Here is a 23840-nt window from a genome sequence, read left to right as displayed (position 1 = left end):
GTCTGCCCTCTGCTTCTGTTCTCACACCTCCTTCTCTGCCTCTGACAGTCCTACCCACCTCTTAGAAGGACCTTACTGATTCTACTGCGACCACCCAGCAATCCAGGACAATCTTCCCATCTTATGATTGTACACATCTGCAAGGTCCCTTCTGCCATGAAGATAACATATTCGCAGGACATCTTGGCACAGAAGGACAATGTTCTATCTACCACACGTTGTTTTCAAATATTTCATTTCTCAGAAATGTTTTGTAACTGTGGAGGTTAATAATAAGGGCTCTGGAGTCGAATAGCCATGGATTTAAAACTTGCTTCATTACACAACCAGCTGTGTGACCTTGGACACGATTCTTAATTTCTCTAAACCTGAGCTTCTGATGTTATAACATGAGGAAAATAATAGTATCTACTTTATAAGGATAATCAGATAATGAATGCAAAACATATAGCATAATTAATTTTTAAACTATTTACTTGAGTTGATTTCTATGTGCTGGGCCCTATGCTGGGATATTATTCGCTTTTTTTGAGTACAAAAGAACAAAGTCTTCAGTATTGAAAGCAATCCACAAAGGCTTTCTCCTCCAGTGCTTATTGGCATTCATTATATACTGCTTTGTCCTAATATTTAACTTCTCATGTATATATGTGTGTGTATATATAGTCACACATGCACACACACACACACACACACACACAGGAGGACCGTATCTACTCTAAGTCCTGGTTACACTTATTGATTTTTTTAAAAAGATTTCATTTATTCATTTTGAGAGAGCGAGAGAAAGAAGGAGCATGAGAGCACAAACCAGGGGGAGGAGCAGATGCGGAGGGAGAAGCAGACTCCCCACCGAGCAGGGAGCCCGATGTGGGGCTCCATCCCAGGACCCTGAGCTCATGATCTGAGCCAAATGCAGGCGCTTAACTTACTGAGCCACTCAGGTGCCCCTCTATTTAAAAATAAATAATAACGTCAGTCCAATTTGACTTTCCGACACCCATCCAACACCACAGAGGGTCACATTCTGACTGCCGGCTTCTCTGGCCTAATATGCTGTTACCCTAACAGACCCCTCCCTATGGCCTGTTACCTGCATTACTGTAACCTCCCTGATCCCTGAATCCTACTCTGCTGGCTGCTTCTCATTTCCGGCCTTTTCAGGAATTCAAACCTTGGCTTTCCACAGCGGCCTTGACCTCCTGTCTCTTCTTCTGGTTTCTCAGGAAGGTTTCTAGATGGGTGGCTCTTGCTTTCGGTCCACATCCTCAAAATACAAAGAGTGATAGGTATGTTTTGAAGAAAGGCTGAAAGGAGGCAAATGAAGGAAAGAAGGAATATAGAATCCTACTGCACTCCAGCTTCTTGTTATTACTAAGTCAGATAGAATATAGGTTGATTCTTTCCTCTTGAAAATAAAATCATTTCACAAAAGCAAAGCCAGGGAAAACCAGACAAGCCCAACTCACGAATGAATATGTAGCAGGCCTTTCCTTATATACCAACATTACTAAGAGGGTCTACAGTATATAGGAAATCAATCACGAGTCCAGGTTATTTAAAAGAATGGGAGCTTTTCCATCTGACACATAATGGCAGCAGCAATAATACAAAATAAGCTTTTAAAAATTGTTCCCCATTGTTCTCCATTATTTGGGTCTTTGATGTATCCTACATTATGAGCTATCAAAGCAAGGCAATACATCCAAGGGAGGGAACACCATTAATGAAGGAAACATTAAAAGGTTATGCTTTCTCCCCATTACTTTTGTCTTCTTTGCAAATGGTTTTAAAGGTCATTTTAAAAATAGCCTGCAAGGCTACAAAGGCCTCTAAATATTTAAATAACACAATGCAGTTTATTTTTACATACTGTTCCAAATGCACATCACAAAATGCTTCACAGAAATGTCAGTCAAAGGCTAAAGAGAATAGAAAGGTACATTTGAAGACTAAACAGAAGGAAAACAATGGTTCAGAAGAGAAGGAAGAGGCCTTTCAAGAAGTGTACCTAAACTAGTTGCATATATGAAAATGCAACCGTATGGTTTGGAGAATTAGAGGGACCTCAGAGAGAGGAAAAAGAGAAAAGGGTTAAACTGGAGATAGTCCAAAATCAAGATGTCAGAATTTATCAGAGGAAACCTGAGTATTGGTCTTAGATCTTTGAAGACGAGCCTGATAATGTTTCTCTAAATAAAGAAAGCAACTAGAGGAAATCACATTTTTTTTTTTTTTGAGCACTTAGTATGCGCCAGGCTCTGTGCTTGGTATTTTTTGTTACGTCACTGAGTCCTCACAGGCTAGGTTATCCCTGCAACACCTACAGAGAGGGAACCAGATCCCCAGAGGTTCAATGATTCTCACAGGTAATAGTAAGTGGTAGAGTCCAGACTCTCTTCCAGGTCTGGCTCATTCTCAAACCTCCAATTCAAGGTAGTTTTAAAGAATAAGAACCAGAAACAACACAAGAAGTAAAACTGTAAAGGAATTAGAAGGAAAATATGAGTTTGTTTTTGATCTTACTATGGCAGGGAAGGCTTCTCTGAGCGGAAATTCAAAGGGAAAAAAATCATAAACAAAAAAAAAAGAAAAATTTCATCATATCAAATTTAAAATTTCAGTACTTGAAGAACAGAAGAAAAAGCCTGACAAATTTGAAAAAAGTATGCCACAAACATGACACACAAAACAGTTACTAGAAGAGCTTTTATGTAAATCAAGAGGAAAAACACAAACACATCAACAGAAAAAAATTAACTTTCAAAGAAAAAATAAGCAAGAGAATTACAACGATTAATAAACATAAGAGAAAATATCAGCCTTACGTGATAAAGAAATGCAATATAAACCACAAACACATTTTTGCTCCGTGTGAGTGAAGGTTTAGGAAAGAAAAATTAAACTATTATAGCTTTATAGATGACAGTCTGTTATTACATATAAAAAATCATGGAAAGGGGCGCCTGGGTGGCACAGTCAGTTGAGCATCCGACTCTTGGGTTTTGACTCAGGTCATGATCTCAGAGTCCTGGGATGGAGACCCGCGTTGGCTCTGCGCTCCACACAGAGTTCGCCTAGGAATCTCTCTCTACCTCTCTTCCTGCCCCTCCTGCTCTCTTTCTCTCTCTCAAATAAATAAATAAAATCTTGAAAAAAAATTGTGAAAATATTCATGTTTTTTGGCCTAGCAATTCTACTCTTAGGAATATACCAATAAGAAATAACCATAAATTTATGTAAAGAATTATGAATAAGTTATTATGCAACATTAGAATAGCAAAAAAAATTAAAGTCAGAAGGTCTTTAGGGGCCAGGTTAAATAAATTTATGGTATAGTCATCGGAATCAGTAGTGGACATACATTAATTTTTATTTCTCAACAGAATATTTGATTATATGGAAAAGTCTGCACATTCTATTAATTTTTCTAAGCAGGCTTTAAAAAAAGTGATCTATATTTCAGGGGTTACTAGCGTAAATGCTTACAGAGGATGGTAACAAATGCAGTGTTACACAACCAAGTTTTTAAAAAGGGCTGCCACATGGTCTTATAAATGTGTTCATACATACGCACATCCACCAGCCTATGACCCTTGAATAATTGCTAAAAAGTATTTAGAATGGTTGGTGCAATTGTAACTTTTATTCTCTTCTGTGTGATTTTTCTATTTTTCCTAAACTTTTATACGAAAAAAAAAACCCTTCACTTTTTTAGATGATTTATTTATTTATTTGGGGGGTTGGGAGAGAGAGAGAGCACGTGCGTGTGCACGTGTGGGGGATGGGCAGAGGAAGAGGGGGAGAGAGAATCTTAAGGAGACTCCCTGCTTAGCATGGAGCCTGACCTGGGGCTCAATCTCAGGACCCTGAAATCATGACCTGATCTGAAAGCAAGAGTCAGACGCTTAACCAACTGAGCTACCCAGGAGCCCCAAGCCTTCACTTTTATAATCAGAAAAATACTTAAAAAATGTTATGAAATAGGGAAAAAAAAAAAGAAAAAAGACAATCAGCTCCAGCCTGCTGTTAGACAGAACCACTGACCCCAACCTACTTGGAGGGGGCTTTTTGGCCTATTTGCAGGGCTCCCTCTGCAGAAGGGGACTTCACTGCCCACACTTCACAAGCCTGTCTATCCTCTGACCACGACACCTGAAAATGCACTGAAAATGCAAAAAGTGGGGGTTCTCAGTCTTCGCTGGCATCAGAGGTAGCCGAGGAGCTTGTAAAAATATTGTTGCTCACACCTCACCTTGGAGATTCTGATTCAGTTGGTCTGGGATGCGGCCCAAACATTAGTAATATATAAAAGCTCTTCAGTTGATTCTAATGCTGAGCCAGGGTTGTAAACTCCTGGTCTGACCTCAGTTCTTCGGACTGAAGCCTCATTGCACTTGTCTGTGCATCCTTTAAGAAGATAGGAAAGAAGACCATCCTCACCCTGGTTAAAAGATGTCTGTCCCTATTTCTAATCTATTTGAAATCACTTCTATGCAGTCTCTCCTTTAAGGGGCATCAATCTGAATTCTTACTTTCTTTCTTCAGATACCATACAATCCTTCCTTTGATAAACCCTTGATGATAAAGTACTATACCCCAGCACTATAACCCTTTCCTTCGTGTCACTTATAATCAAGTCTAATTTTAGGTTTACCTTCCTGGTTACTTGATTAACATCTTCCTCTCCTCCACTGGACTGTCAGCTCCATGAGGGTAAGAACAACACCTGGTTTTACTTCCCATACAGTCCCCTAATTTGCAAACTGAGTAAATGCTGGCAGGCACCATGTCTGTCCATTTATATAGACTGACTGAGGATGGCATTGGGAATGCAGCATTTATGGATTGGGCACCTACTGCATTCAAAGCACCATGTGAAATAATGTGTGGATATAAACCAAAACACAGACTCTGAGTGCTATGATTTAGTAGAGAAAAGATGAAGGCAAATAGCTAAATGCAACACCAAGCCTAATGAAGAAATACCATCGGAGAGGCAGAAACCCAGTGGCATCAGCAAACAGAATGATTCTTCTGATTAGACTTCCATGGAAGCCTTCAAGGAGGAAATGTCATTTGAGTCAAGCCTTAGAGGATGACAGATAATTAGAAAGGATGAAGAAAGGGCATTTGCTGCTGTAACAAATTACCTCAAACTTAAATTTATATAAGTTTAAAACAACACAAATTTATTATCTCATAGTTTGTTTTTGTTTTTTTTTTAAGGATTTATTTTAGAGAAAGTAAGAGAGCACCCAAGCAGGGGGAGGGGCAAAGGGAGAGGGAAAGAGAATCTTAAACAGGCTCCACACTCAGCCTAGAGCCGGCGCAGGGCTTGATCTCATGACCCTGAGATCATGACCTGTGCCGAAATCACGAGTTGGACACTCAACTGACTGAGCCACCCCGGCGCCCCCATTATCTCACAGTTCTAAACACGAGAGGTCCAGGTGAGCATGACTGCTTCTTCTGTTCTACAACCTACAAGACCAGAATCAAGGCACTGCCTGGGCTGGGTTTACTTCTGGAGGTTCCGGAGATGAGTCCACTTTGAAACTCATTCAGGTTGTCGGCCAAATTCCGTTCCTTGCTGTTATACAACCGAGGCCCCTGTTTCTCTGTCGGCTACCAGCCAGAGATCTCTCTGAGCCTCTCACACTATCATCTGTATTCTTCATCACATTGACCCTCCCATCTTTCAACCAGCAAAGATATTCTGAGTTCTCCTACTACTCAGATCTCTCCAACTTCTCCTTCGGCTGGATCTCTTTTGCTTCTAACAGAGAAAGTTCTTTAAAAGCTCATGTGATTAGAATGGGCTCACCAATTTGAGGAAACTCTCCCTGTCTTAAGCTCGGTAACCTTAATTACAACTGCACAGGCCCTTTTTCCATGTATTATAAATGTTCTCAGGTTTCCAGAGATTGGGCAATGGACATGCTTCGGAGGCCATTCTGTCCACCAAATTAATGTGGGGCAGAGTCCGGATGTATGGTTGGAGCACAGATGTGGGAGATAAGTGGAAGGAGCTCGAGGCCTTAAATACCAGGGCTGAAATGTCTGGATTTTTATCTTGCCAGCGAGAGGCCAGTAAGGCTCTGAGAAGGTAAACCTCATAAAGAAATATCGAATTGTTTCTGAACGCTAACTCTTGGAACCTAACTCTGAGGAAACAACGGGAAGCCTAGTCCTTGTGCTTTACAAGCTCAGCATCTTACGTGATCCTCCACCATCACAGTGTGAAGCAGAGCTATCTTAGCCAAAATGAACTCTTCCTTGAGTTGTGCCTCTCTCTCTATTACACTCATATTCTGGCTGAATCTTCGTTCTGGCTTCCAGTCTCTGGCTTAAGGAATACATTAAGTTTTATTATATTTATCTATATGCCCCAATACTCAATTCTCCCCTTTAGAACTTTCTCTGACTCATTAAACATACCTTTCCATTATCAGCTCTGAACAAGAAAAGAATTCTTAATACCAATTCATCCATATACAAGTTTTTGGGTGGCTACCAAATTGCCTATCAGGCTGAACATCAAGAACATGGCTACGACCCAAAATAACTGTAATAGAGATTTGAATAAAAATGTCTGAGTGGAAAAGCAAGCCAGGTTCAAGTTACGAGTTCTATTCTAAGTACAAAATATGTGTCATGAACACTAGAGATCTACACTTAAATAGCACCCAACATTAAGGTTGGCCTTCAATCCCTATACACATTAAATCTATAAAAAGGAAGAAAACTATAAATCACCAATTTGAAGGAAATGCACATTGCAATTGTCATGAAATAAATTCGGGCTTTTGTAACATAAAATTTTCTCTCTTCTGACTTAATACTTATGTGTGTTGTAATAATTCCTGGTCAAGAATGCAGATTCTGATGTCAGACTTCTAGTTGAAATCCCTGTTCTACCATTTTCCAGTAGTGCTACGTTCAGCAAATTACCAAACTCCCCGTGGCCTCCTCACTATAAATGGGGACAAAAATAACACCAACTTCAGACAGCTGTTGTGAAGACTTCATACCCGTCAAGCACTTAGAACAATGTCTACCCACAGTGAGTGCTTGACAAACCTCAGCTATTATCATTACTATTATTTTTAGATATGTCAGATGTTACACTCTACAATTCATTTCCCTCCTCTCCCCCCAATTTATTAAGAGGAGAGGGATTTTAGTTTTAGGAAGACAAAGCGGTTCTCAGACACCATAAGGCAAACAAAATAGTTCTCTTGGAAGCAAAGATCTTCAACATTTGCACTTTCATTTTTATACAACTTTAAAGAGAAAAAAACAAAAAAAAACAAAACCCAAAACATGATATAAGGAAAGTTGGCTATCAAACTGTACTGGTGCTTTCCACTGAAAGAAGACTTCCCTCTCTGCCAGGAACTGTGTTCTACAAGTGAGTGAAGGTGTCAGGAGAGGCAGGAAAGCTGGACAAAGCCTGGAATACAGCAGCGATGTGATTAAACACACTCATGACACAGTGATGACGTGCCCGGAAGTTAATGCTGCCAGTTGAGAGAAAGTGTTGAACACACATTACGGTGCGTGAAAGCCCCACACAATGACGGCCTATGTGAGGGATATGGACTTGCAAGGCTAATAAAACTTGCCTTTCATGCATTTCTACTCCCCACCACTTTCTACCCACGGTTCTAAGACAGACTCAGGCAAGAGCTTGCCTTTAAACCATCCGGAGTGAAACATAGCCTCATCCTTTATGCTCTCGATTTGTAAGGGGGTATTGTCATTCATTTCAAAAGAAATCCTAGAGTACCTCCACACTGAATAGAGAAACCTAATTTTCAAACATGTTACAACATAATATTATCAGTCTTTCACTGAATGACTTCAAACATTCAACAAGTAGGACTTCCCATGAACACACTATCCTGAAGTAATACTCCAAAATTTATTATAGTTACTACTTTTAGTACTGATTCGCTTTAGAAATCAGTCTTTTTTTTTTTCCAAAGGAGGGGGGAAGCCTTCATAATGATACAGTCTAAATTACAACTACTTTAGAAGAAATGGAAAGCTATATTTATTGCTCTTTGCTCCAAAGCCACTCATATTTCCATATGTATTTCTGTTGCTTGTCTACTTTTTCCTTTCCTACAACTAAGTCCAACACAGAGATGGCGAACACACAATTGCAGGTTAGAAGACACTGCACAAGCTCCTTTAAAAGCCCCATAATGTTTTCTTTACACAATTTCTCTGCCTAAATCCACCTCATTTTTCTTTCATGACATCACAGCAGCAGTGGTTTTTAATTTCATTTCAGTGGGAAAGACTTGGCTTTTAAACCTTATTTTACTAAAACCAACAAAGCATGAGTTCAGGATAAACACACACACACACACACACACACACACACACACACACACACACACACACTCTTCTCCTGATTAAAACAATGCATTAAGGATATAAGAAAGCATCAGAAGCACTTAAAATAGTTCAGGAATTTGGAGGGAGGGGGAGAAGAAAGGAAGTCTAAAAGTCATTTTCTGTCTGTTTTAACATTGAGGGAAAAATAACCTCCAAAAACCCCATTACATTTTTGTAATACATTTTTATAATTCCAGTTATGCTCCTCAGAACCCAATTCTGAGTATTAGTGATATTTGTACATTTACCAATTAATCCATTCAAATTATAGGTATAGCCTAGATAATGTGCTCACTGCATTAAGTTCTTTAAGAAATGCAACTTAATGGAAGTAAATTTTCAACATTTTCTGTGAAGGTATCTTTTGATATCAAATTTCAGGGAATTCCATTTAATGCAGCCACTTCACATGCTCTCCTTCATCAAAAGCTTTATTATCTTTTTTCTTTTTTTTTTTTTCCTTTTCATTAATGTACAACAGTTATAGCTAGGTACTTTTCTCTCGATTTTCTTTCCAATTCTTTCCCCTTAGTCACACTTGTCCTGATTCTGCGAGCCAGTCTCCATCCCAGCTCTCACTCTGCTATTGTTGAACTCTCCTTCTATCTACGCTGTCCACTCTTGAGAACATATGTTGTACTCCTCTGTAGTTTCCACAAAGACGACTGCAATAACACGCACACGGCAAGTATTAAATTTGTTATATGAATCTTTGGAAAATAGTGTTCACTCAGAACATTTATAGAGCAGAGGAACCTTAAATATGCTTTTGAAAATGCCAGAAACAGAGTAATAGCTATTTTCCCACAAACTGTATTTAATTGAAGCATTCTTGCAACAACTGACTTTAATACCTATCAAGAGGGTTCGTATTCCATATATGGCATCAGGACCCATCGAAACATAGGACGCCCTCCTCAGATCCTAAATCTCATGCCTAAGAAAGTCAGACGAACAAATGATAATGTGAACTCACATATATAAATGGATGGTGCTAGAACAAGCTAAGTTTATGGATGAGGAATTTCTGAGTTTACAATTTCAAGATCCCTGAAAGAATAAAACATGTTTGCTGCTAAAAACCACTGGCCATTTTTAGACAACTAAATCACCAGTGGTTACCCTAAAACTAAGTGCCATAATCATAGGATGTGCAAAATGGAGATGTTGGAAATGAGAAATTGTGAATTTGTTTACTTGGTCTTTTTTACCATGGCTATGAGAGTAACTATTTTGACTTCCGACTCTGTTAACCACATTGTTTCTAAGGAGATTGGCGAGAGGAGGGAGGCCCGAGAAAAGTGGCAGAGAGGAAAAGGAAAAGACAAAGGAGGGGCAAGATCAGAAAGGTGATGTCAAAGACTGGTAATAAAATTATTCCTTCTTTTTGAGATTATAGGTCAGATGCACGTCACAACATTATCCATTGTCTTATCTGGATGAGGAACTGGCGTGTCTCTCTTGAAAGAATCTGCTTTATTCAGAACCCCGCAGGAAAACGATAAAGAGTTTTTTTTTTTATTTTTTGTACCTATTAAGTTCACTTACTCTATTCATTTCTGGACTAATAATGTAAAAACTTCTGCTTCCCATCATAATTAGATATCTTATTGGCATGATCAGCAGTTCTAAGAAACAACCTAAAAAAAGTGGTTTATTTCTCATTTTAAAGTGAGATGAGTTTATGCCGATAACACAAAACATTCCAGAAATAAATGGGCAACTTAGAGCACAGAGCTTCCTTGAATGCTTTTTGGCTGCGAAAAAGAATGTTGCCACAAAAATCTGTTTTGCATCATCTAAATGCTTGAAACAAGAACACATAATTTAGAAGAAGAAGAAAAAAAAACCCGGTGGCGGCTACTTAGCCATAAAGAGCAAAGTCGTGTTAGAAATAGCTTTCCTGTGATATTTTGGTACATTTCTTGTTTTTTTTCAGCAATCGACGTAATTATGTGGTTGGAGAGGGCAGTGTTTATCCACATTACCATTTATACACTGTATACAAACAGAGGACTTGACTCCAACAGTCTGATGAGCACACGGGTTTGTGGCCACAATCCTTGACCTCAGCCACGGAGGAAACCCAGGTGGTGTTTTATCAGACATCAGGGCAATCTTAAGCTAGAGAATATTGATCTCTGACTCGGCTTCTGTCTGTCCAAAACACCCAATGCTTTTCCTGCTTGAGTGCTAAGTTACAGTTGTGGAATATGGTTTATATGCAATATGCCAATATGCTAATTCATTCCATAGTTACTGATATTATGACATTGGGGGGGGGCGCGTGATACAACCCCCTGAAAAATCCATAACCTTTTATTGTCTCTGTGTACAAACTGATGCCAGAAATAAACCCCTCTGCCGTTCTGCTTGGCTACTCTGCAAACTTGGGGATCATTTCTAGGAAGCAGAAAAAAGGAAACTTCTGCCTATTAGAATATTCAAGCTTATCAAGTCATTGCATAGGCTAGGATGACTATAAATGCCACCTTCATTGTACAGAAAGTTCTCTCGTGAAAATGACATTCTTTTTCAGTTAAGAATGTTCATATGTCAAAACTAGTGCACAGAAAAGTAACAAGCTGTAATAGCTGTTCTACACAGCAAAGTACAAAATCATGTTTTAAATATCACACAGCTGCGTGGACTCCGCTGGTACCCTTCTAAGGGGCACACCCGTTTCTTGGGCTGAGGGCCAAAGCTCTGCGTGAGGGGCTCGGAACAGCGCACACCTCGCCCATTCACCCATGTCTAGTACTGCTGGCTGCACTATTTACACAAATGAAGAAACGTGAATCGACATTTTGTAGCATAAATTTTCTTCTGTGTGGCCCTTTATTAAAACGGGGCTTGCTCCCGGTAGCACTGTATCGTGTACTTAAGTTCAATAACAGACCCAGTTCATGTAGCCTGTGCCATTAAAGTGATTTGTGGGACAAAATGCTGATAGTTCATGCCTGATAAGATTCTGGAATCTGGGGCGCCTGGGTGGCTCAGTGGGTTAAAGCCTCTGCCTTTGGCTCAGGTCATGATCCCAGGGTCCTGGGGTCGAGCCCCGCATCGGGCTCTCTCCTCAGCGGGGAGCCTGCTTCTCCCTCTCTCTCTCTGCCTGCCTCTCTGCCTACTTGTGATTTCTGTCTGTCAAATAAATAAATAAGATCTTTAAAAAAAAAAAAAAAGATTCTGGAATCTTACGATAATTTTTTCACAATTCAGTGTCCAAAACGCTATCAACTATCATTACAAATACATCATGGTTACTTTGCTCCAAGACGCTGTAGGATTAAAATGTACTGTTTGTATATACCAAAGTGTGTGTGTGTGTGTATGTGTGTGTGTGTGTGTAGACAGACAGACACACACACACACAAACATGGAGACAATGGGGAAATATCGTTCCAACTCACTGCATATAAGAAGGCTATGTTACCTCCCTGATCCTGTTTCCTAATCCATTGAATGGGGATAGTAATTCAATGTATACACAATAGTTTGGTGCAAAGATTAAATGAGGAAATGCTTATAAGGAACCTAGCACAGGGCGCCTGGGTGGCTCAGTGGATTAAGCCACTGCCTTCGGCTCAGGTCATGATCTCAGGGTCCTGGGATCGAGTCCCGCATCGGGCTCTCTGCTCAGCAGGGTGCCTGCTTCCCTCTCTCTCTCTCTCTGCCTGCCTCTCCGTCTACTTGTGATCTCTCTCTGTCAAATAAATAAATAAAATCTTAAAAAAAAAAAAAAAAAAAAAAAAGGAACCTAGCACAGTGCTTGACCCATAAGAGGAATTCAATATCCACCCTGAGAGGAGCACGGTTTGTTGTCAGTCATCACTTGAATTGGGACAGTAAAGCAAGCAAAAGACAGGTGGAGGAAGGTGCTGCTGCTGGAGCACACCGTGTACCCTCCCTGATACCGCAGGTACACGGTGCTTGACGTTATAAAGAGAAGATACAGAGCAGTCCATTTGGCGTTCTGGCAGAAGGGAACCCGAGTCCTATTAATCTGGTGATATTAAAGTCATCTTGCCATGTTGGATCCTTTTTATTGTGCTTTCCCTCATTCCCCGGGTCTCAAGTATTTCTCAGGAGTGCCCGGAGAAACAACATGACATCACAAGTTCTTGAGGTAAGGAGAAAATACGCTTCCTAAACTCTTACTCTCCATTTCTCTTTCCTATCCTGACACCAAAGTTCAGCCTTAGTTACAAGGACTGTTAGTACGCCAGAATTTTTCAGACCGGAAGCAAAACCACCCACGATATTCAACAATACTAAGGAGAACGGAAAAATTAATAGAGGACAAGGACATACGAGTTGACATTCTTCCTAAATCCACGGTTAGGCAGTCCTTAAACACGGTGGTAGGCTGGAAACAAGCGGTTTTCTCCAACGTCAGTGCATCTGTCCCCTCTGCCAGTTAGATCTGAACTTTGACACAATATGTTTTTACATATAGGGGAAGCAGAGAGTACATTATATGTGCCTGCCACACGACAAGGCAACGCTGAAGGAGCATTTTGAAAAGAAGCTCTCTTGGCGGCAAGAGAAAGTGTTGGCAATGTGCGCCCACATAACCCGTCTGCCACTTTAAGAGCTGAAATAGGAAAACCTGTACCATTTTTGTACTTTTGTTCATTCTTGTCAACTCATTCGAAGTTGCCCCCTGGGAGTTAGTCCTCCACCAAAAGTCTCTTTCAGTACACAACTAGCTCTCTCTATTAAGCGTACCCACCCCTGCTCTGCTATAACACTGCTTCCTTTGTACTTGCCTGGTGAACTGACCAGCCATCCAGTACAATGGCCACAATAACTAAATTACACTGCCTGTCACTGCCTTTTGTATCACACCTCTAACAGGTGCCATTACCATGATAGGCAAATTGTAATAATCCATTCACAGCATCCACTGCCTTAATAATGTATTTTTTTTTATTTTACATAATCTGTGTGTGAATACCACAAGGCATTTGAATAGTTAGTAAATACACAGGGCTGAAAGACTGAACCGCGTGGAATGCAGCCACAAACAAAGGCGCTTAGGACAACAGACCTGAATGCAACCACATTCCTGATAAAGCGGACAGACACATAAATATATCCAATAGAGAAATAGGCTCCAGATTTGAGGGTTTTCGAAAATCAAACTTCGGGAACTGAGAGAGTGAAAGACAAGACATTACCAAACTCAAGTTGTTATCCCCGGCTTAAAACTACATATGGCGTCTAGGTGAGTACGGCCTGTGGTTATAATCAGCACTGGGGCCAAGAAACACAAGAGAATCACAAAATCACGAGCTGAGTCTTGGGAACTGTGCTCCAGATCTCTGCTCCCCCACTTTACTGCTCCCTCTCTCCTCCTGTATCTCTATCAGATGCCCTCCTACATGTACCTAGGACATGAAACCACTGAACTGTTTTGTGAAGTTTACAGAACGGCTCCAGCGGATACATGAGAATACACGTGAATTCATGTGTAGGCAGGAATGCCCCCTTCCTGAGCATCACAGTCAGTGGCAAACCTGACTGGGCTCCTGATGAAGGCTTGGAGAGCCTTATTCGCCTAGAGGTTGCAACAGCTAAGATATGCTCACTGGTGTCCCTCAAAGTCTGCTCCATGATGGTGGTCTCCTGGTGGCTGGCCTCACAGAGGATTCACGTTCACGGTATGACAATGTCTACACTTTTGGTGACTAAAAACCTTCAAATTAAAAGGCACTAAGCAAGTATAAGATGGCATTATTATTATGGATTAATAATTCAGAGCACTTAACCAAGTCTAAGTATTGCCTTGGTAAGTCTTAGCAAGTAAAGAAAACAGGGGTTTCTGAGCTTCTCCACTAAAGCTCTTTTTGAACCCCCAGTTTTAAGAAACCACGACTTGTAACCATCTATAAGGCACAACCATGCCTTCAAAGGTTTCACAATTAGCCATGTAATCAGGAGGACCAGAGAAGGCTCCAAGAGCAAGAGGGCCAGTGGTGGCTCTACAGTTTCCACACTGAATAGTGACTTTTGGGAAGAGAGTGTCAAGGACGTGAGTCAAGGAGGTTGTCTTGAAGCTGCATTTGCATAGGAAACACACTGTTTTTACCTGGATTGTGTATTAGAGATTGCAACTGCAGTGTAGAGGATTTTGCATATTTGGTTTCTTCTTCCACAAATTAGCAACCTAAAGGGCCTTTGGTAGGAGGGACTAATAGAGATTATAAAGGTGGCTAGAGTTTCTCCTTCTCCAATTTGTTCCTTCAGTTCTACCAGCTATGAGGATACATCCGGAAATAACCACTTTCTTTTTTTAAATTTTATTTCATTTTTAATGATTTTATTTATTTATTTGACAGAGAGAGATCACAAGTAGGCAGAAAGGCAGGCAGAGAGAGACGGGGAAGCAGGCTCCCCGCCGAGCAGAGAGCCCGATGCGGGGCTTGATCTCAGGACCCCGAGACCACAATCCGAGCCAAAGGCATAGGCCCAACCCACTGAGCCACCCAGGTGCCCCATAACCACTTTCTATTATAAACATTCAATCCCTGATCTGTAGATCTCTACAAGTCTATAAACAGATGAATGGAAATTCCCAACTTTATACTACATCATCGTCATCATTTATTAAGAGCTTACTAAATACCCTGCATTATGTTCGGATTTTTACACGATCACATCTAATCCTTCTACCCAAGCTACGAAGTAGGTACTATGATTATCTCAATCTTGCAAATTAGAAAAGTGAGGCTGAGAGCCTAAGTAATTTACCCAAGGTGCTTTTTATCAGAGGCACCAATAGAAAACAGATCACATAATCAAGTTGGGTAACTTAAGCAGACTATAATAATAAAGAGGCTATTTAAAAGTGTGGGAAACCACAAGTCCTGGCACATTAGCCTGGGGCAAGTAACAGTGGGCAGGTTACCACTCAGGCTTGAAGATGGGAGGGGAGAAAGTGGTTACCAGCACTCTAAAAGGAAGGGCCGTGTAGACAGAATGATGCAGCCAGCCCACTACAATCCCACAGGAAGAGAGCCAGGATAATTTATACCCCATCCTTATTCTCCTCCTAGTGTTCTATGTTCTGCCAGTGCTCCCCGCTGGGTGAGCTTAACCGGAACCCAGAGGGCAAAAAAAGCCCATTGGTGTGGTCTATACAGAGTCGGTCATCCAAGGAATAAAGCAGAGTGGATGTGGGGAGGGCAAACTTACGTCCAGAGTGGTTACACTGTATAAATGCTAGTCGGGCTCAGATTTTAAATCCAGATCTATTGCTATTAGCCACCAGGCTACATACTGCTTCTGGGACGACATGTCCTTATCTAATTCTGGTACATAGTTATTCCTAAGTCTTCTATTTTTAAAATCTCTTCCAATTCTCAAATCTCCATTCATCCAACTGGATTCCCACATTCCTTCTCTTCCTTCTTGGTTCTCTGTGCACACTGTGAGTGTCAATCACCCAAGGCCCCCCTTTTCTTCCTGTCCATCACTGTGATTTGGCCTCCCATTGCCTTCCCATCTGGCCTACCTCCCACAGTTCACCATTTCAACTTTGCACTCACTACTACCCTACAATCACTCCCCTTTGTTCTCCTGTCATTCCTACTTTGCCAGTTCTCAACAGGCATCAACTTTCCACTGTTTGCTTTCTTGGCTCCTACTCCTGGTCTGCCAGGCAATCCTGAGGAGGCCTGTGAAATCATACTAGTGAATTCATGCTCCCAAAACTCAGCTGGGCTCCTACATGGTTCAGCCATTTCTGACCCTGCTCATGTTGAGTCTCCTTGACATTTCCTACAGCAACTGTTCTGAACCCTTTCCACCTTCTTTCTAAGCCCTTCAGCCTAACCTTCACCTTCAGGGAGTAACCTGGTTCCTTGTTTGGAATCATGGTGATCCTTCCAAAGTTCCTTCCTATCTAACTCAACATTATTCAAAATCCATCCTAAACTTCCTCTTCCTTCATCTCTGCTTCTGAAGAAGTGTTTCTCCTTTCTAAGGTTATACCTTCAACTTATGCTGTTGGTTCCATCCCTTCTGCACATCTGCCGGGCTTTAAAATGATCAACAATTGTCCCTCATGATGGCATCACCAGCTCTCTTCCAGTTCCTACCTCTAGGTCCCAAAATATGTTCAGGGTTCTCTAACTCGAACTTAAGGAAAACAATATTAATTCTGATCCTTATGAAGAATCACCTTTTTATTTCTTTACTCTTTCTTAAAAAGTTAATTCTAGGATTAACTTCCCCCACCCCACACTCAAGTTCTCCTAATTCTCAAAACCACCATGTTTTGTCTGTTCCAGTACTCTCCAGGTCTTCTGAACTATTTGATTATTCTAAGTTACTTCTCATTCTTGAAAAATCTCTCCTTCTTTGGCTTCCATGACATTGCACTGCCCAAGAGTGAGTCATCCACTGGTCTTCTTCGGTTACTTTCTCTGACTCCTCTTTGTCCCACAAAATGCAGACTTTCCTCAGGGTTCTAAGGCTCTTTTCTTCTGTATAAATATTCTTTTGGTGATCTTATTTATTCCCCTGGCTTAAATGTGCTTCCATAAAGTAGTATTTATGAGATGACTTTAAGTGGAATATGAACTGACTTTTTTTTATTTGGATACTTTGTTTAATCTGACCTTGGACGGCATCCATTGCAAGAAGCACCATTTTTTATATACTCCTAAGAAAATGGCTCTCTTATCACTTATTATTTTTATTTTATATACTTATTCAAAGAGCTCCTTTCGATTACTCACTTATAGAGATTCTCTTACATACCACACAGCATTCTTGTGCAGTCGATGAGGAAAATGTAAACAAAACAAATGCGGTATGGTTTTCCTAAAATTTTCTTACAGTGTCCAACTCTTGCGAACCAATTTTCAACTCTTCAGCATCAATATCCTCCCTGCCATCAAGGGCACCAGGAATGCGACATTTCTTAAATGTCTCCTACTCTCTCTAGGATTCTCTTCTATGCTGCCAATACCCATTTTGCAAGTTTCCATGTTAGGCTTTTTTGATTGTACTGGAAGGTAAGGACTTCAAACAACAAATAAAATTTAATTTTTTTCTCTAAAAATCTTCCAGTGGTTTGTTGACTGAAATGTTGAGGGACTGTGGGTTTTTACTCATGCCACCGGGACTAACAATTATGATGGCTCACGTGCTGACAATGACAAATACATCACCAATATGCTTTGTAAGATGCCATCAACTGTAAAACACCCTAAGTTCAGAAATGTTAAATTGTGAAAAGATGTGCATCTTACAATTGTGAAAAACAGTAATTGTGTATTTATTTCAAAGGCTATCCTAAAAAACTGTATTTATTACCTCAAACCCAAGGTTTTGCAGATATTAGTGTTTAATACGGAGCTATGCTTTAAAAAGTGAATTAATATATAGTATATTTAAAAATATTAATTAAAGAATAGTAAAGTATTGGGTGCCTAGGTGGCTCAGTGGGTTGAGTCTCTGCCTTTGGCTCAGGATTCTGGGATCGAGCCCCGCATTGGGCTCTCTGCTCAGCGGGGAGCCCTCTTCCCCCTTCCTCTCTGCCTATTTGTGATCTCTCTGTCAAATAAATAAAGAAATCTTAAAAAAAAAAAAAAAAGAGTACAAGTATTGCCCAAACATGGCAAAAGCTTACAAATTAGCCTCAAATGGCTAAGGTTCAGAATACAGAGGCTTAAATTATCATCAATTCACAGATGACTTATGGTTATATATTCAACTCGAACTTCATTCCTAAGCTTCAATTTTCACACTGCCATTGCCGGCTCAATGACCTGACCTGGGCACCTTGTTGAGACCTTCAACTCAGTATCTTTTCCCCAAAACCTATTCCTCCTCCCGATTTTCCTTTACTGTCAATGGCACACACTCCACTTAGAAACATATTTTTTCTGTAGATCCTAACTTTGTATTTTGAGAGTGGCACAGTTCTGAGGCTATTAAATATGGGTATTCCCTGCACACTAGCACAGTACATTGTACCTATCAGGTACTCAGAAATGATCTGATAATTCAATGCATGCGAAAATGGCATGTACGTAGAATGTATGGAGGGAAGAGCCACTGATAACTAGAAATGTGTAGTTTGGGTCCTTTTAGAAGAGGCAAGACAGGAATGGGCCAAAGATAAACATATAGAATGAACAGAGAAAAATCCTTCAGAAAACCCTGACAGGTTTACATTTCCTGTATGATAAACAGGTAATTGTAAACAGTTCACTTTAAGAAGACATCATCTAAAATAAGGTAATAGTATTAATTTAACAGGATGACTTAAAGGCTTAAAAATGTGAAGTCTATTTGGCAAAATGGCTTCAATGGCTCCAGTGCTGCCTAGAAAATAAGGCAATGAAATAAACTCATGGCTGTAATATTGTAAATAACAGGAAAAACAGAGTACCATCCTTCAAGTTATATATAAAACATTAAATTAATTTCATCAAGTAAAAGATAATTTAGTTCTGTAATTATTTTTAAAAATTTCTAATTTAAATGAAGGTGATAGTAATTCAACTGAACTAGAAAAATGAAGCCAGCATGATCCCCCAGAGGGCACACACAACAGGGATGAAGAAGAACCAAACATTCTTGAAAATGTGACGGAAGTGAACAAACGTTTACTGAAGAAGGAAGAAAAGCTCTGAACCTCGGGCTGTTATCAAAATCTGCTCTTGCAAAGAGACACTCAATATCAACGCCACTTAAATACACATGAAGAATATCTTGATTTGTACATTCATAAAAACATCTACAAAGATTATAATGAAAAGCTCCGGAAATTAGATCTATGTCTCAGAAAATCGGACACTGAAAATGAGCCACAGAAACACTATCAACTTTCATCAGTGTGCAGTGAAGGGGAAAGATATCATTAGGTGAGGGAGGGAAGAAGAGTTTTAGGCTATGAAATCTCATGAGAGAAATCAATCATTCATTCCACAGATATTTATTTAGTGCCTACTATTAGCACCAAAGAGAGACATAGTCATGAGCAAACCATACAAGGTCCCTGTGGTCATGGAAATTGCATGTTAGTGAAACAAAGTATGACAGTGACCTGGAATCCAGATCTTTCCTCCGCCAGGCACTGGCTATGTAAACACGGCCCAGTCATTTCACACATCAGGGCCTCGATGACTTTATCTGATAAAATGGAACGTGTGAGCCAAATCATTTCAAGGAGAATATGCAAATATCGGGGTTTAATATTGGGGTCCACCATTCAAACAATTTGGCAACAGAGTCTAGGACCCCCAAGCCAAATTCACCTAGCATTTTCCTTTGTACATCTGGAAATTTCTATAATTAGACCAGGATGCTGAAGCCTTCCCTGACGCAGTACCTCCCTCCACACTCTACCCACTGGTTTCCTTGTCTTGCCTATTTGATTCACGCTCTTTCCAGTGCCTCATATAGTACTTGTCACTTGATTTATTTGATTTATTTTTTGAACTCAAATGTCTGGGAAATGATGACTTAGAATACACAATGATTTAGGGTATTGTAACCTAACTAAGATAAAATGGAATTAAAACTACAGTATTTACTAGGAACCTGCAGAAATCTATGAGGATAAAATGTTACATTCAGAAAAAGAATCTGCCACTTTACCAATTTATTCTATTGTATCCTGAAGCTTCTGGGAAGTTTAAGTAGAGCCTGGCACTAGTTCTAGTTCAGTGTTTAAAAAGAGAAAACAGAGAGGGGAAGGAGTTTTACTGTTTAGGAATAAGACTCAGTGCCTCACTTTAGGCAACCTATTGTTCCAAAGGGCCCTCTCAAACAGAGCATGTGCATATCTCTACTACCATGTGTTTTTAACACATTACGGCTCGCTAGAAAATGTGGGGATCTCCAGGAGTGGGAGGAAATGGAGAGTGGATGATCTTCCTAAAGCCACATAGACAGGACATGGTGAAGCTGGAATTAAAATGTGAATCTCTGTGATTCCATGGTCTTTCCACTTGTGTTACACGGTCTCTCAGGTAGGTAGGATAGATAGCAGCCGAGTAAATCTCCTTTGTGATTTATTATCACCTTTTCATTTCTTGGGGTTGAATATTTTCACCAAACATGCAAATGTATTACCTTGTATAAAGAAACAATTTCATGGATATTGTTTGGTGGATTTCATGAATATGGCTTTTTCCCAATAAACACACCCTCTATCAGCAGCTAGAATTGTTGAACCACCAAGTGCAGGGCATTGGGCAGGAAAGAGGGGTGAGAGAGAGGTCTAAGGCTTAGTCTTCACTCCCAAGGTGCCTAGAGTATTTTAGGTAATGGGGCAGATAGCACACAAGGTGAACATGCACACGGGTAGTGAGAATTAAGGGTCATGAACACAGTTCACTTCACTCCAGGGCATTGACTTTGGGCTGAATATTGGTTCCAATCACATGTGTCTGGCCAGCACAATGGCTGTTGTTGTTGTTGTTTTTGAAGAAATTTTTATTTAAATTCAATTTTTTAACATATAATGTTTTATTGGTCTCAGAGGTAGAGGTCAGTGATTTATCAGTCTTATATAATATCCAGTGCTTATTACATCATGTGCCCTCCTTAATGTCCACCACTCAGTTACCTCATTCCCCTACCCTTCTCCCCTCCAGCAGCCCTCACTTTGTTTCCTGTGATTAAGAGTCTCTTTGTGGGGCGCCTGGGTGGCTCAGTGGGTTAAGCCGCTGCCTTCGGCTCAGGTCATGATCTCAGGGTCCTGGGATCGAGCCCCGCATCAGGCTCTCTGCTCAGCAGGGAGCCTGCTTCCTCCTCTCTCTCTGACTGCCTCTCTGCCTGCTTGTGATCTCTCTCTGTCAAATAAATAAATAAAAATCTTAAAAAAAAAAAAAGAGTCTCTTTGTGGTTCATCTTCCTCTTTGATTTCATCTTATTTTTTCCTCTCTTCCCCTATGATCCTGTTTTGTTTCTTAAATTCCACATATGAGTAAGATCATATGATAATTGTCTTTTTCTGATTGACTTATTTCACTTAGCGTAATACCCTCTAGTTCTATCCACTTCGTTGCAAATGGCAAGAGTTCATTCTTTCTGATGGCTGTATAATATTCCAACACACACACACACACACACACACACACACACACACACCCCTTTATCCATTCATCTGTTGATGGACATCTGGGTTCTCTCCATAGTTTGGCTATTGTGGACATTGCTGCTATAAATATTGGAGTATAGGTGCCCCTTCAGATCACTACATTCGTATCTTTGGGGTAAATACCCAGTAGTACAATTGCAGGGTTGTAGGGTAGCTCTATTTTCAACTTTTTGAGGAACCTTCATGCTGTTTTCTAGAGTGGCTGCACCAGCTTGCATTCTCACCAACAGTGTAAGAGGGTTCCCCTTTCTCCACATCCTCATCAACATTTGTCATTTCCTGACTCGTTAATTTTAGCCATTCTGACTGGTGTAAAGTGGTATCTCATCATGGTTTTGATTTGTTATTTCCTTGATGCCAAGTGATGTTGAGCATTTTTCAAGTGTCTGTTGGCCATTTGGATGTCTTCTTTGGAGAAATGCCAGTTCATGTCTTCTACCCATTTCTTGATTGGATTATTTGTTCTTCAGGTATTGAGTTTGCTAAGTTATTTATAGATTCTGGATACTAGCCCTTTATCTGATAAGACATTTGCAAATATCTTCTCCCATTCTATCACTTGTCTTTGGTTTTGTTAACTGTTTCCTTCAGCACAATGTTTTTAAACACCAAATGTTTCTAGGTGGGGGCATGCTCCCTCAAGTTTAGCCATGGTAAGCACAGCTCACTATATTACATGTATGAACCTCAGAGCATTTGGATCTGTCGCCCCTAATAAACTTACAGCACTAGAGGGGTTGAGTAGTGACTCATTATCTAGGAAAGAGAACTTTCCAGATAATTAAAACTGATTTCACTTCAAGCAACTAATATTTTTTGATTAAGTAATGTGATTTTCTAAAATACACCCTTAGCAACACTTCATTGTCTCCTTAAACAACGATAGAGAACATTTCCATTTTTTTTATTGACTTAAAGTTATTACTATAAGCAGCCATTATTTGATTGTTTAGAGACATTTTTATAACTCTTTCTTTAATGGTAATTTTCTTATTTCATAGTGTCTAGCCTCCTTACTTTCATTTAACCCTTCTGCTGAGGGCTGAGAAAAAAAAAAAAAGCAAACAACTAAAGAACTATAAAAACAAACCTTTGCAAGGATTTAACTGTACGAATAACATCAACAATGCCCACTACCACTAATACTTTTCACTGAGAGCTTACTGGGTACACAAAAATGCTATCATTACCTTCATTTGACTCCTGCTTGAAACTTAGACATAAAGGGACTGCTTTTCCCAAAGTCACACAGCTATGAAAGTGATAGGACAGGACCTAACCCAAGGTCTAATTCAAGCACATGCTCTCAACCATCATCGTATAATGGATGTCTTTGCTGTGGGTTTTTTAAGGCATCCTAAGATATCTTTGCAAGCCTAGTGTTGTCCCCTAGAGAAGAACAGTTTTCCTCAAGACGGATCACTGGGTACGTGGGATATTTACTAGTCTTTCCTTTGGAGTATAAACATGGAAAGAATAAACAAGATGGGGAAGATATTTTAAATGCAGCTTAGGACAACCATAAAGTAGAATGGGGAATCAAGAGGCCTGGAATCTCTAGTATCTACAAGTTACTTGTCATTTTGAATAAGACACTTGGTACTTCAACTTCAATTTCCTCATGTGTGAAATAAAGATAAACACCCGAATACCACAAATAGAAAGCTTTGAAGATTAAGATAACATAGGGAAGAGCACAGTACAGTGCCCAGCCCACAGAGGATGCTTGATACATATTAGCAGCACCGGTTGCTGACTTTCTCATCTGTACAGCGAGGATAATAACACTCATAGAGTTATTTCTGAGTTAAATGAAATCATCTATGCAAGCTCTTTAACATGATGCCTGGTACAGTAACTGCTCAATTAACGTTTACCACCGCTGTTATCCTTAGTCTACTATTTCTTCACTCTCTTACCTCAGTCGTTCAGCAAATCTAGGAAGGAGGAATGTGGAAAAATTCTGAAATAGACAACAACTTCAATGAGATAAAATGTGCTGGCTTCCTTTATTGACACCAGAAGTTGGTGAGAAAAATGAGTATGAAAATTCGGCTGGAGTCTGAGCCTCTTCAGAGAAATGCTGTGCACAGAGATACTCAGGCCGCTTTATGAACAATGCTTCACTTTCAAATTTTAACTTTATTGAAACACTTTTTTCCCCTCCATTTCAAGGTGCTACCTTTTTGCTTATGTCTCAAAATGTGGGTCAATATTCAGTGAACTTTTAATCTGAATATATTGTGTACTAATTTATTAACTGAACAGTATAATTTCTAATATTCAAAAGATTAGAAATTCTAGGCTC

At 40.0% G+C, this 23840-nt stretch overlaps 1 protein-coding gene across 14 annotated transcripts in view; it reads right to left on the bottom strand.

The window, feature by feature from the left end:
* VTI1A (vesicle transport through interaction with t-SNAREs 1A) overlaps positions 1–23840 on the bottom strand; it is a 365858-nt gene that overhangs the window by 214895 nt on the left and 127123 nt on the right. The gene's annotated exons all lie outside the window — the stretch shown is intronic.

This window comes from Lutra lutra, chromosome 14 (assembly GCF_902655055.1).
Source record: "Lutra lutra chromosome 14, mLutLut1.2, whole genome shotgun sequence".
Classification (NCBI taxonomy): Eukaryota; Metazoa; Chordata; class Mammalia; order Carnivora; family Mustelidae; genus Lutra; species Lutra lutra.
This window is presented reverse-complemented; position numbering and strand designations above follow the sequence as displayed.